Source organism: Poromitra crassiceps (genome assembly GCF_964638095.1).
Source record: "Poromitra crassiceps genome assembly, chromosome: 25".
NCBI lineage: Eukaryota > Metazoa > Chordata > Actinopteri > Beryciformes > Melamphaidae > Poromitra > Poromitra crassiceps.
Window position 1 is genome coordinate 9,507,045 of NC_139649.1, and position 12,397 is coordinate 9,519,441.

The 12,397-nt window shown below is 46.7% G+C and overlaps 1 protein-coding gene across 1 annotated transcript in view; it reads left to right on the forward strand.

Moving 5' to 3' along the window:
* Nucleotides 1-12,227: 12,227 nt before the first annotated feature.
* LOC310798389 (dysbindin-like) overlaps nucleotides 12,228-12,397 on the forward strand; it is a 16,883-nt gene continuing 16,713 nt past the window's right edge. The window contains exon 1 of the mRNA XM_083660939.1: nucleotides 12,228-12,397. This exon is cut by the window's right edge and continues 67 nt beyond it. The gene's annotated coding sequence lies outside the window, so the exon portion shown is untranslated.

Below are 12,397 nucleotides of genomic sequence, written 5' to 3' on the forward strand. Positions count from 1 at the left end.
CCGCTGGTCCCCCTCCTCTGACCGCTCCACTGACCTGCTGGTTCCCCTCCTCTGACCGCTCCACTGACCGCTGGTCCCCCTCCTCTGACCGCTGGTCCCCCTCCTCTGACCGCTCCACTGACCTGCTGGTTCCCCTCCTCTGACCGCTCCACTGACCCGCTGGTTCTCCTCCTCTGACCGCTCCACTGGTCGCTGGTTCCCCTCCTCTGACCGCTCCACTGACCGCTGGTCCCCCTCCTCTGACCACTCCACTGACCGCTGGTTCCCCTCCTCTGACCGCTGGTTGCCCTCCTCTGACCACTCCACTGACCGCTGGCCCCCCTCCTCTGACCGCTCCACTGACCGCTGGCCCCCCTCCTCTGACCGCTCCACTGACCGCTGGTTCCCCTCCTGTGACCGCTCCACTGACCGCTGGTTCCCCTCCTCTGACCGCTGGTTCCCCTCCTCTGACCGCTGGTTCCCCTCCTCTGACCACTCCACTGACCGCTGGTCCCCCTCTTCTGACCGCTGGTTCCCCTCCTCTGACCACTCCACTGACCGCTGGTTCCCCTCCTCTGACCGCTGGTTCCCCTCCTCTGACCACTCCACTGACCGCTGGTTCCCCTCCTCTGACCGCTGGTTCCCCTCCTCAGACCGCTCCACTGGTTCTCCTCCTCTCGCCATTTGAGCAGATCCAGAGAGGGTTAACTAAATGGTGGCAGCAGAGAGGATTGACTGCCTGGTGGAGGAGGAGCTGCTGCCTCAGGACTAGCTTGTTTTATGACCTGTGGCTGGGCTTTGCACTGAGTATTAGCCACGCCCACCGCCCAGTCAGTCTATTAGCCACGCCCACAGCCCAGTGCCAGGACTCTTGGCCATAGAGAACTGTTGAACATAGAGAACTGTTGAACATAGAGAACTGTTGAACAAAGGAGTCGGTTAATGTTTTGCTCTTGGCGTGACTGGAGAAAGTACAGGGCGCAGACTTTCATCAGCGTGGCCTTACTTCACACAGGCTCAGACACAAACACTTAATGAAGAGAGAGCATGCATTTAATGCTAGAAGTGAACACTGAGAGGTCAAGAATAATAATGTGTTTTGTTTGCAGAGATCATATAATGTGCCTGTTCAAAAGACAAACACATGAATTTGAATTCTGTCGTATATGTATGAAACATGGGTGGAACTGTGCATCCGACAGTGGATTTCATGGCACATAAAAGTTTATAAAAACCATCTTCTTGTTAAACAACTGTACTTTTTTTTTTTGACAAACAGCTGGATCAACTTAGTTTCCAAACGAGAGAGAAAAACGCCGTCCTCCCCGATGAACTTGACTGGTGCCGTATCTTCAGAAGCCCAGCTGAACCGGGTCAGGTGTAGAACATCTGTGTGCTGCTGCTGATATAGAGGGGCTCAGTGAGAATTGACAGCCCAGACATAAGTATGTGTGTGATTGATAGGGCTGGTTTCCTGGAGGAGGGGGTGCAGACATATCTCACTGGGCCTGCCAGAGGAGATGTCCACCGCAGACAGGCAGCACGTTGTCCACCATCACCCTCATCTCAGCTGTCTTTTGATGTCAGGCCAAAGCTGCTGCAGGTGGGCGCAAAGGGAGACATCTTTTTTCCTTCCAAAAACCAAACGTCAGATCACAGCAGCAGAACGAACCCGAAACGATCCAAGAAGGCAGCAGGTGTGATGATTTGACCTCAGTTGGTGTCGGTATATCAAGACTTTTCTTTTATAATAAAGACTCCAAACCAGGAGTGTCGAAACATCCGGCCAGAACCCGCCCCGTCAAAGGGTCCAATCCAAGCCCACGGGATGACTTTGCAAAGTGTGAAAATTGCACTGAGAAAGTCCTTCGATCCAAGTTTTCAAGCTCAGGATTTGCAGGAAGTTACAATATTAGCTGTAGCCTATTTATGTTTTCTGTATCCATCACTAAATATAGAGAAGAATTGTACACTTGCCGTCAATTGTGATGCACAGTTACAGACAGTAGATTTGATATGATCGGGCCTATGGTAGCTGAGATAACCCTATGAAAACGTGTCCTTAAAATGTAGCCTACTTGTTAGGCCTAATTATTTACACTAAAAGAAACTGGTACATTTTGAGGTGTTGTTGTTGGAGGTGTTTATAGGTTATTATGCATTGATTTTCTTTGTCTGGTCCACTTGAAACCAAATGGGGTCCCATGTGGCCCATGAACTGAAGAGAGTTTGACACCCCTGCGAGTCTAAGCAATAATGTAGTAAACCTTTTTTGGCTGGTGACCCCACTTTGACATCGCACAAATCTAGGGACCCCAGACATTAACCCCCCCCTCCACTAAAATTAATTGGTCAATAGTTTGTAATACTTAACAGTCTCCAATCTACCTGCACATTTTGGGAATGAGGGAGGAAACTGCGGCCTACCTGGAGGAAACCACACAAACCAGGGACAACATGCCAAACCTCAGTATTGCATTCATATTGAAAAATAAACTTCTTCAGATTTCCTTGTGATGACAAGATGTTGTGTAGTTATAATGAGAACTTTTCTCTGTGTTCTGATTTATTAAAAGTGATTTTCACCTGATAATCATGTAAAATCATCCGTGGCAGTCTTATCAGTGGATGCTGAAATAGCATTTATTTTAAGATCAGAAATCCAAGTGATTCTTAAAGGAACACTCCGCCCATTTTCAACCAGCTTTGTATCATTAGAACATCAGTAGTATATCAGAAAACTGTAAACGGTTTTGAAGTCTGTCATTTAATTTGACAGTTATTGAGTGTTAAAGTGTGGACCAGTGACATCACTGGTCCACACTAACTCAAATTAATAACTCATTAACTCAAATCAACTCTCAATAAACGTCAAACTAGATGAATGATGAATAGTTTGACAGTTGAGTTATTAATTTGAGTTAGTGTGGACCAGTGATGTCATTGGTCCACACTTTAACACTCAATAACTGTCAAATTAAATGACAGACTTCAAAACCGTTTACAGTTTTCTGATATACTACTGGTGTTCTAATGATACAAAGCTGGTTGAAAATGGGCGGAGTGTTCCTTTAAGATTAATTGCAAATTAGATTTCTCGAAAATACATGACGCTGCAGCTGCCCCAGTGTGCACCGGTGGAGGTGCGGCAGGCAACACTAGAAGGACCCCCCCCCACACACACACACGCACGCACACACACACACACACACACACACACACACACACACATTTAAGACTTGATTTTCCACTTTCCCCCAAACATTTATTGAACTGCCTGAGATCTATCACATATCACATTAATAGCATTTGAATTGTGGGCGGAGTTTCCCCGGAATCATGGACATTGGAATGTATTACACTGCAAAGCATTCAGTCATCTTGTGCAGAGCGTACTTTGAGCAAGTTGTTGTTTATCTCTGATCGACCTTACAGTCTCTGATACCTGACTTACCTTGCCCCATCAAATCTGTACAAATGTAAATGTATCTCTGGGCAATCCTGAAAGTCAATGCTTATCCCTCTTTTAAGCTGCAATTCCTTTGATGCAATTCAAACAGAGAAAGAGACGTCAAGCACAGAAATATTATTATATCATTACGAGGTAGAAATACAGCAAATAGAATTCAACTTTAGTAGTCCATAAAATAGTGATCCTCCTCACTACACGCAATTAGTGCCTGGAGCTTTGAGCTCAGGGGCTGACCAGTGTCGCCTCCGGAACGGCTCTGCCCCCTTCTTCTGCCCCCCGGTGGGCCTGTCTGGTGCTGGGGGGAGCTGGGTGCAGAGGGCAGCCTGGTGGGGGTGCCCTGCCTCTGACCTTCTGGGTGAGGGTTGGGGCTTCAGGGTAGCTGAGGGTGCAGGTTGGGGGGGTGGTGACACAGGGGTGAGGGCCAGGCAGACGTCCCCCACACTGAGCTGGCGGCACTGCAGGCCACACAGACGGGCAGTCCTCTGAGGACAACAGGAGGACCAGCCTCCCCCACGCACAAAGAATGGATACTCCACATACACATCCACTAACTCCTGCAGGCGAGGGGGGGATACATAGAATTAGGCAGAGAAATGCAACTCACGCAACTGCCCACTAGGTGGTAGTATTGTTCCAAAATGTACTAGTGCTGCATTCATGTCAAATGGGAATAACCCTGTGCTTACGCTTTCAGACATATTTGAAACTCACAAGATGCCGTGATTGAGAGTTCATGTTTTACAAACATTGCAATGCCAATCTCCCCCCCCCCCCCAAAAAAACAAAAACAAACAAACCCTAGTTTCATGGCAGAATTCAGGAAGTCTGATAAATTAGAGTCTCCAAGTTTCCAAGTTTCCACTTATTTAAAGCCGACATGATCAGTATTAGAAACCTCTTATCTTCGTCGTTCCCATATGGCATGAATGCAATGTAGCTATCACATGTAGTATAGGCTATAAAAGGGAGTAAGTGGGCTCTGTTTGTCTGTTTCAATTTTTGTCCCACATTGGATGATGTCATCAGCGAGTGACGCAATTGTGATGTCATCAGTGAGTGATGTCGTCAGTGATGCGAAGTTGAGCAATTGTAGTAGTCAAATACTGACGCTTTGGTGTTCTGGATCACCAACCCAAAGCAACAGTATTTTACTACTTGGGAATGAGAACCGTGTTGACCCCACCCTCTTTGCGGAGTTCTCTCTCCTGATTGGATAAAGTGGGATGGGATACCAGAAAATTTACTCTTGTGTTTACTGCAACGCAGAGTGAGTGGGAGACCCATGTTACTGACCAAACACTCAGTGATTGCTGTCAGAATATAGAGCTATTTAACACTTCTTTTCATTTAAAAGATATATACATACAGCAGCTTTAAACGACATGCTATTTGTGAAAGGTGTAGGAAACAGCATGCGCTCTCTCTCGACTCACCTGGGAGTGCTGGTCATGGAGCAGGATGAGGAGGCGTGAGAGGGAGGAGGAGGCTGACGGGGAGATGCTCTGCACTGTGCAGCAGCTCAGGTGGAGGTCTGGACAGGCCAGCGAGCCCAACAGGAAGTCCTCTGTTTGCAGGTCTTCCACCCTCCTCAGCCGCCCATCTCCAAGCTCGATCAGAGAGCCTGCCACGAAGTGAGGCAGCAGCCAGGGGAAGTGGTCAGGAGAAGATCCGGCCGGGCCCTCTGTCATTCTCATGGAGGTGGACTTATCGTTTGAGTTCTCACCGGGGGAAACCCCTGAGGGGGAATGGATTAAGGGTCTAGATAAGGGATTCTTGACAGTCGTTGCGGTCTGGTGTTTGTACATCAACTCCTCCCCCGGCGTAAGCTCCTCCCCCAGCGAGTGAGCTGTGCTGGAGGAGGGACTTGCCTTTACGCCTCTATGAGGATGCTGGTCCATCTTCCTGTCTATTCTCTTCACATATGGTCCCTTACTCCTGCCCATGGTCTGCCTGTGTGCGTTCACACTCTCTTCCCCAAACGTCGTTGCCTCCCACCTGTAGCCTCCCGCCGCCCCGTGGTAACCCTCGGTGACGAGGGAGACGGGTGTGAATTTGGACGGGTGGTGTAGATGGGCGACTGGGTGGAGGCCGGGGGCGCCCATCTCCCTGCGGTATCCAGAGAAGTGACTGGGGTGGCGGTGGCGGTGGTGGTGGTGATGGTGGGTAAGGTCCCATCCTGGGTGCAGGGGGGTGAACTCTCTCCATTCCACCCAGCCGTGGTGCTCCCTGAAGGGGGAGAGGGTGTGAGGATTGGTCCTGGTGGGTGCGTTCGTCTGGACCCAGGGCTGGTAGAGTGCGGGCACCCGCCTGGGTGCAGGCTGGACGGGGCCAGTGGGTATCGTCTTCAGGCCACCGTGGCTCTTGTATGGGTAGGGCGCCTTGAACGTGGCCGCTTCAGACGGTGGCTGTGGCGAGCCCAGTCTTTGGTCCCTCTTCTTGAGTGGGAGGCTGTCCCTGTCCGGGCACAGGGCCGCCGGCTTTGGCGCGATGATGCTCATTGGCTCGCTGTGCCTGTCACTCACACTGGCACTTCCTGCCCTCCGATGATGGGAGTTGGGGAGAGGTCTTGATCACGTGACACAGATTCCATCAATCTCTCCGCAAGCATTGTGGATGGTAGGAGGGTCAAAAGCTCATCACAATCTGAAAAGTAAGAAAGTGAAATATATTTGGTGCACTCCTATTCAGACTCTGCTCTGTGTTTTGCTGTGTGTCTGTCTGTCTGTCTGTCTGTCTGTCTGTCTGTCTGTATGTCTGTCTGTCTGTCTGTGTGTGTGTCTGTGTCTGTGTCTGTGTCTGTGTGTCTGTTTGTCTGTCTGTCACATTCTGTCTAACAACATCTAGATGATAAATTACAGAATCCCCTCTCCCTCCTCCACATCAACATAAACATGCCCTTGACATCTCAACAATAACTTCACTGCCATCGCCTCCGATTGAAAGCTTTTCAACAACCAATTGCTGTATTGAAAGGCGTCACAGTTTTGATGGACATAATTATATTGTCTCGCCTTTGGGAAAAATGTTACTATGGTAACAAAGTTGTGTACAGCATGGTGGTTGATGGAGGATTGCAGTGAAGGCAAAGTAAAGGGAGGGGCGGCTGGAAACTTAGAGGGTTAGATTGTCTCGTCCAAATTCCTGTCCTGCTATGTTAACATCATGTTTCAATCAAGTTTTCATATTTAAAAAATATCGTAACATTTTCCACAAAACAATGGAAAATGTGTTTTTTAGTGGCTTGCTATGTGAAAAATGTAGCTAAAGCAGGCACGCGCAGATATTCTCTCATGGGACTAATAGTGATCTCTAACACCTCAAGCTATTGAAACTATCATCCTCCATAATAGTAGTGAGTCTGTATGAACACACATCTAAATATAAGTATCCTGTGTGGCCACACACACACACACACACACACACACACACACACACACACACACACACACACACACACACACACACACACACACACACACACACACACACACAGTTGCTTACCAATTGAAAGCTGGCCAGACTCTGCAGACTCATTGAGGTGAGAGAGAGCAGCGCACGACTTTTACAGCCTGTCAAATGCAAAGCTCGACTCAGTGTCGGCTATGATGTCATCGTCATGCCTCAGCACTGAGCACTGCTCAATGGACCTGTCTCACTCCTCCTCACAGACATGTCTCTGATACCAGCTGCTTCTCTAGTGTGTGTGTGTGTGTGTGTGTGTGTGTGTGTGTGTGTGTGTGTGTGTGTGTGTGTGTGTGTCTGATGGACATTCCTGTGAGTGACAGCACTCTGGATGACGCTGAGAGACATGCATAACAGAGATAAGTATTTGTCAGCTAAATACGGAGGGTACTTATCACGCCCCGTGTACATATTTTGAAAACAGCAAATTGTGTGTGTTATCTGTTAATCCTGTTTATATCTTTATCTGATAATACCGGTGAATTTTTTTTATATTCTTTCTATGTTATTTGTTTGTATCTCTTATATTTGTTCTTATCACATGTTACTTGAGCACCGATCACACCCAAATCAATTTCCTTGTACGTGAAAATCCAAATAAATTCGAATAAAATAATTCTAATTCTGATTCTAAATGTAAATGAAATGACATATTGGTCATGATAGTTGACTGTGTGGAAATACAGGCAGACAGGCAGACAGACAGACAGACAGACAGACAGACAGACAGACAGACAGACAGACAGACAGACAGACAGACAGACAGACAGACAGACAGACAGACAGACAGACAGACAGACAGACAGACATGGTGAGATAGACAGCTATAGGCAGACAGGTCACGGGTTCGCAGACCGTGGGCCGAGCACTGCAGGCTGAATCACCTTATGAGGTGATGAATTCACTACGCGCCTCTAATCTATGGAAATGAAATGTATACACAATGCTGTTTAGTGTTTGGTGTCGTCCCGGTAATTACAATCTTCACTGAGGACACGATTGTTTGCATATCACCAGTGGCAATAGAGCTCATATTCATCCGGATGATTGTATCTGTAGGCTTTTTGTGCAAATGTCGTAAAACTGAACCTCTGACACTGAGTCTCACAGTCAACAAAGTGCTCCTCAAGCGTGACTTCAGACTTGCATTGATGATGCATGTACCCTAACTCTCCTTCATCTTTTTCGTAGAGTGAAAACCTTGTTCCTATCATATGAATTCTTCCATATAGACATGTTATGAATATCTCAGCAGTCAGTGAAAATGCACTTCTTTACAGTATATTAGCAGATTAATTGAACTGTAAACTAATTCTTAACAGCTACTGTTTGCTTCATATATATATATATATATATATATATATATATATATATATTCATATATATATGATTCTGATGCACATTTAGTATGGCGGACTTACAGGTTCCTCTTTCATCCATCAGTCCATCCATCCATCCAGACATCTGTGCGTCCCCACATACATCCACAAAACAAAGACACAAAGACACCAGGGCAGCATCGTTGCTCTACACACCTGTCTGGCGTGGTGTCCTCCCTTCAGGCTGCAGCAGGCCAGGGTCCTCAGCCAGGCACAAGGCAAGAATGGAGGAGAGTGAATGGGAGCATCCAGACAAGCTCCATACACTGTCTTATCATCAGACAGACTCTCCTCCTCTCTCTTCTCTCGCTCTTTTCCCTCCTACTCGCTTTTCACATTTTACACCCCCACTCTATACTCAGTCAGTCCTCTGAACCTATCTCAGACAGATTTGATGTCTCTCTCTCTCTCTCTCTCTCTCTCTCTCTCTCCCACAGCTGATTTTGTTCACTCTGTGTGTGTGTGTGCTATTGAGTGCCACTCTCTGTGCATCACTCTCGCCCTCTCTTCCTCTTGTAGTCACCCTCTTCTTCCTCTCTCACTGTGTATTCCACATGCTCTCTCGCCCGGGCTCTCTCTCTCTCTCTTGCTGGGTGTATAATTAGAAAATCAGACTGCTGTGCAACTCCTCAGCTGATAGTAGGCGTATGACTGCCTGATGATGGCTCTGGCGCTTTGCCCAGATGTAGTGAGGGTGGGAAAGCAGCATTGCTTTGGACCAGCCTGGATCCACTCACACTCACACACAGAGAGAGAGAGAGAGTCAACCTTTTGGAAGGAAAAGACACAAAGGAAGACAACGCAGAAACGTTGCTATTATTGCAACGCACCGGCAGTCTCTGCCCAGGGTGTTACATTCTCACTTCCTGGCTTTTTTTAAAGGAGAACTTCACCGAAAAACAATGCCTGATTTATTGTGCACATGATCTCACACATATCCGAAAACGGCAAACCGTTTCGCGGGCGTTCATTTAGTTCGACAGTTATTGAGAGTTCATTTGAGTTCATTTGTGGACCGGTGATGTCATTCATGCGCAAATCACATCACTGGTCCACAACTGAACTCAAATCAACTCTCGATAAACCGTCACACTAAATGAAATGCCTACAAAACGGTTTCCATTTTTCGGATCTATCCGTGTGAGATGATCGTGTGCAAAATCAATCAGCAGCATTGATCGGTGAAGTTCTCCTGCCACCTCGGAAAGGTAGATGCGGACTACAAAATTATTCACTCTGAACGAGCTCCATGTAGATGCCGAACAAAACAAAATGAACGCATAATAACTGCTTTCAATTGGATTGTTCATAAGGTCAACATTAAGTGCCAGTCATCGGGCAGAAGACGACGACGACGACGACGACGACGACAGGCTTTTAGGCTTGCGCAGGTAGAAGATAGATTTCCCCTCACCCACTCCACACCTCCGCACTGTCTAGTTTAGATTATGTGTTTGTGTCCTTAGATTTCACCGCTCGCTCACTTCCTATTTTCATCTCGTCGGTTGAAAATGCAAGAGAGAAAGAAAGAGTACAGGAAAGAGATGCTGTCTTGTGTGCTTGGTGAGCAGCAGAGCAGCATGCAGGTCTCTCTCCACTGAACTAGGCTATTGATTTCTGCACGGCCTCAGCAGGTGAACCCCCAGTCATGACAAGTCCCACGCACACTTTAGATCGAGGTGAAGAGGACTTCTCACTTTGAGTCATATCATGTTTCCTCTGCCCACACACGCGCACACGTACACACTGTGTGTGTGTGTGTGTGTGTGTGTGTGTGTGTGTGTCTCTCTCTCTCTCTTTCACACACACACACACACACACACACACACACACACACACACACACACAAGGTCAGGGCATGGGAAGACGTCGCATAACAGTGTCTGCCACAGCTAGCACATATAGCTTATACACCACAGCCAGTGACATTTACAATGAGTGTTTTTATTGATACTAGACATCACCGGTCACATCACCCACCACTTCCAAACTGCCATAGCATTGCAGCCTGCGGTTTACAGCCGTGTTTCAGTCTGCAGCTCGCGGCACAGATGCCTAGTGTGAAAGTTTCCATGCTTTTAGGCATGCAGACAACAGGGCTGTTTAGCGGTGGGTTTGTTCTCCTCCTGGAGTCCATCAGAGGTCATCGCTGATGGACTACTATCGGTTCTTTGTGAGAATAATGCCAGCTGATTGTGGGTCAGTCTCATGACAGATGCTTGTGGTGGAGGTGGATGCAATAGGGATCTGATATGTTTGAAATGCCAAATTTGAAAATCGTCCTTGTTCTAGCATCAAAAACTGAGGTGTTTGAGAAAACCCCAAAATACTGTTTTCATAGGCAGAAAATACAAACTGTTAGACTGACATTCAAAACAATAACATTCTTTTTTCATTTACATGCCGTGTTGAAAAGACATAGTGGAAGTTGAAGGAAGGAGGAAGGAGATACTCTTCAAAAGCTTCTATCAAAAAGCCTCTGCGCTTTTCACAAAGTGCAATGATGTCATGCCGCATGCAAATATTGTGTCATCAGCAAGTCTAGCATTTGGTGAAACGGAACTGGCATCTATGCACCACTAGATGGCGTCAAGCACACATATTACCCTGAACGGCCTGTCGGTTTTCCTGGCTCCTCTTCCCGTATGTATGTATAATGCACTTCCTCTCGCTATTTGAAAATGTATTGTGAGCAAATACTCATCGTTAATGTAAAGGAATAGCCCTTAAGTTACAGGACTCTTACAACAGTGTTTCGGGAAAACACAAATGGATCTTTACCATTGCAAATAACATATTAGCAGGCTATGAACTGAGGAGAATATTTTAGTCTTTGTGTGTATCTAGAAAGAACTCAAAGATTTTTTTTTTTTTTGCTATTTTAAAGGCGAAAGTCACCAGAAAAAACAATGGTGATTTATTGTGCACATTATCTCACACATATCTGAAAACTGTAAAGAGTTTTGCAGACATTCATTTAGTTTGACAGTTATTGACTTGAAGTTGAGCACCAGTGATGTCATCACACAAGACTTGTAATGAATACAACGCAAAGATTCAGTGCCTTCTGATGACATCGCGTGTGCTCAACTGAACTCGAGTCAACTCTCAATAACTGTCAAACTAAATGAATGTCTGCAAAACTGTTTACAATTTTCCGATATGTGTGATATCATTACTGTGCAAAATAAATCAGCATTGTTTTTCGGTGAAGTGTCCCTTTAATGTTAGGACGATGATTCCATTTTCCACTAAAAATATGAACTTGTCAATTCCAACTTGCAGCCTTTATATAATAAGATTAGAAGACATTGTCCCAATATTGTACTCGAAGGATTCAGTTTTCATAATATGCCATTGTATGTACTTTAAAAAAAAGTATAAATTCAATAATGACCCCCCCCCCCCCCCCACACACACACACACACACACACACACACACACACACGCACACACACATGCTATCCTGGGATGTGCCACTTGGAAGTCCTGATAAGAGGGAATGCCATTACTTGAATTATACTATTAAGTATCTAAATTCAGCATTTGTTCCCCTCTGAGAGGACCTATGTGCAACAAACAAACAAACAACCATTTGTCAAAGCTATACCAGTAATGGCATGGATATCCTGTGTCTTGTCATTCAGCTTTTTGGACATCCTGAAGGTGAAACACAAGAGACATACAAAGGAGAGAGAGGGGGGGGCGGTGTATGTGGGAGACAAAAATAACAAAGGCATGCGTCTGTCTTTCCTTGGTATTTTCCACTGGGTTACATAAAGTCCTCCCTTCCCTCTTCTCAATCCCTTCCTCCCTCTCTGCTCCTCCCCCCTCCCCCCGTCACTGGTCAGTTGGTACGCTCCACAAAGCCCTAAACTTGTTTCTCTCATCCCAGTGGCTCGGCAGCCAGAGTCCACTGAGGGAAAGGAGGCAGAGAGAGAGAGAGAGAGAGAGAGAGAGAGAGAGAGAGAGAGAGAGAGAGTGCAGTCAGCATCCCTCAGTCCGGACAGAGGTGCCAGGAGATGATCTCTGGTGGATCTGCTGCTGAACGTCCAGAGGGCTGCCTGACCATCAAACACTGATCCTGGGTCTGCGTGAAGCTCCC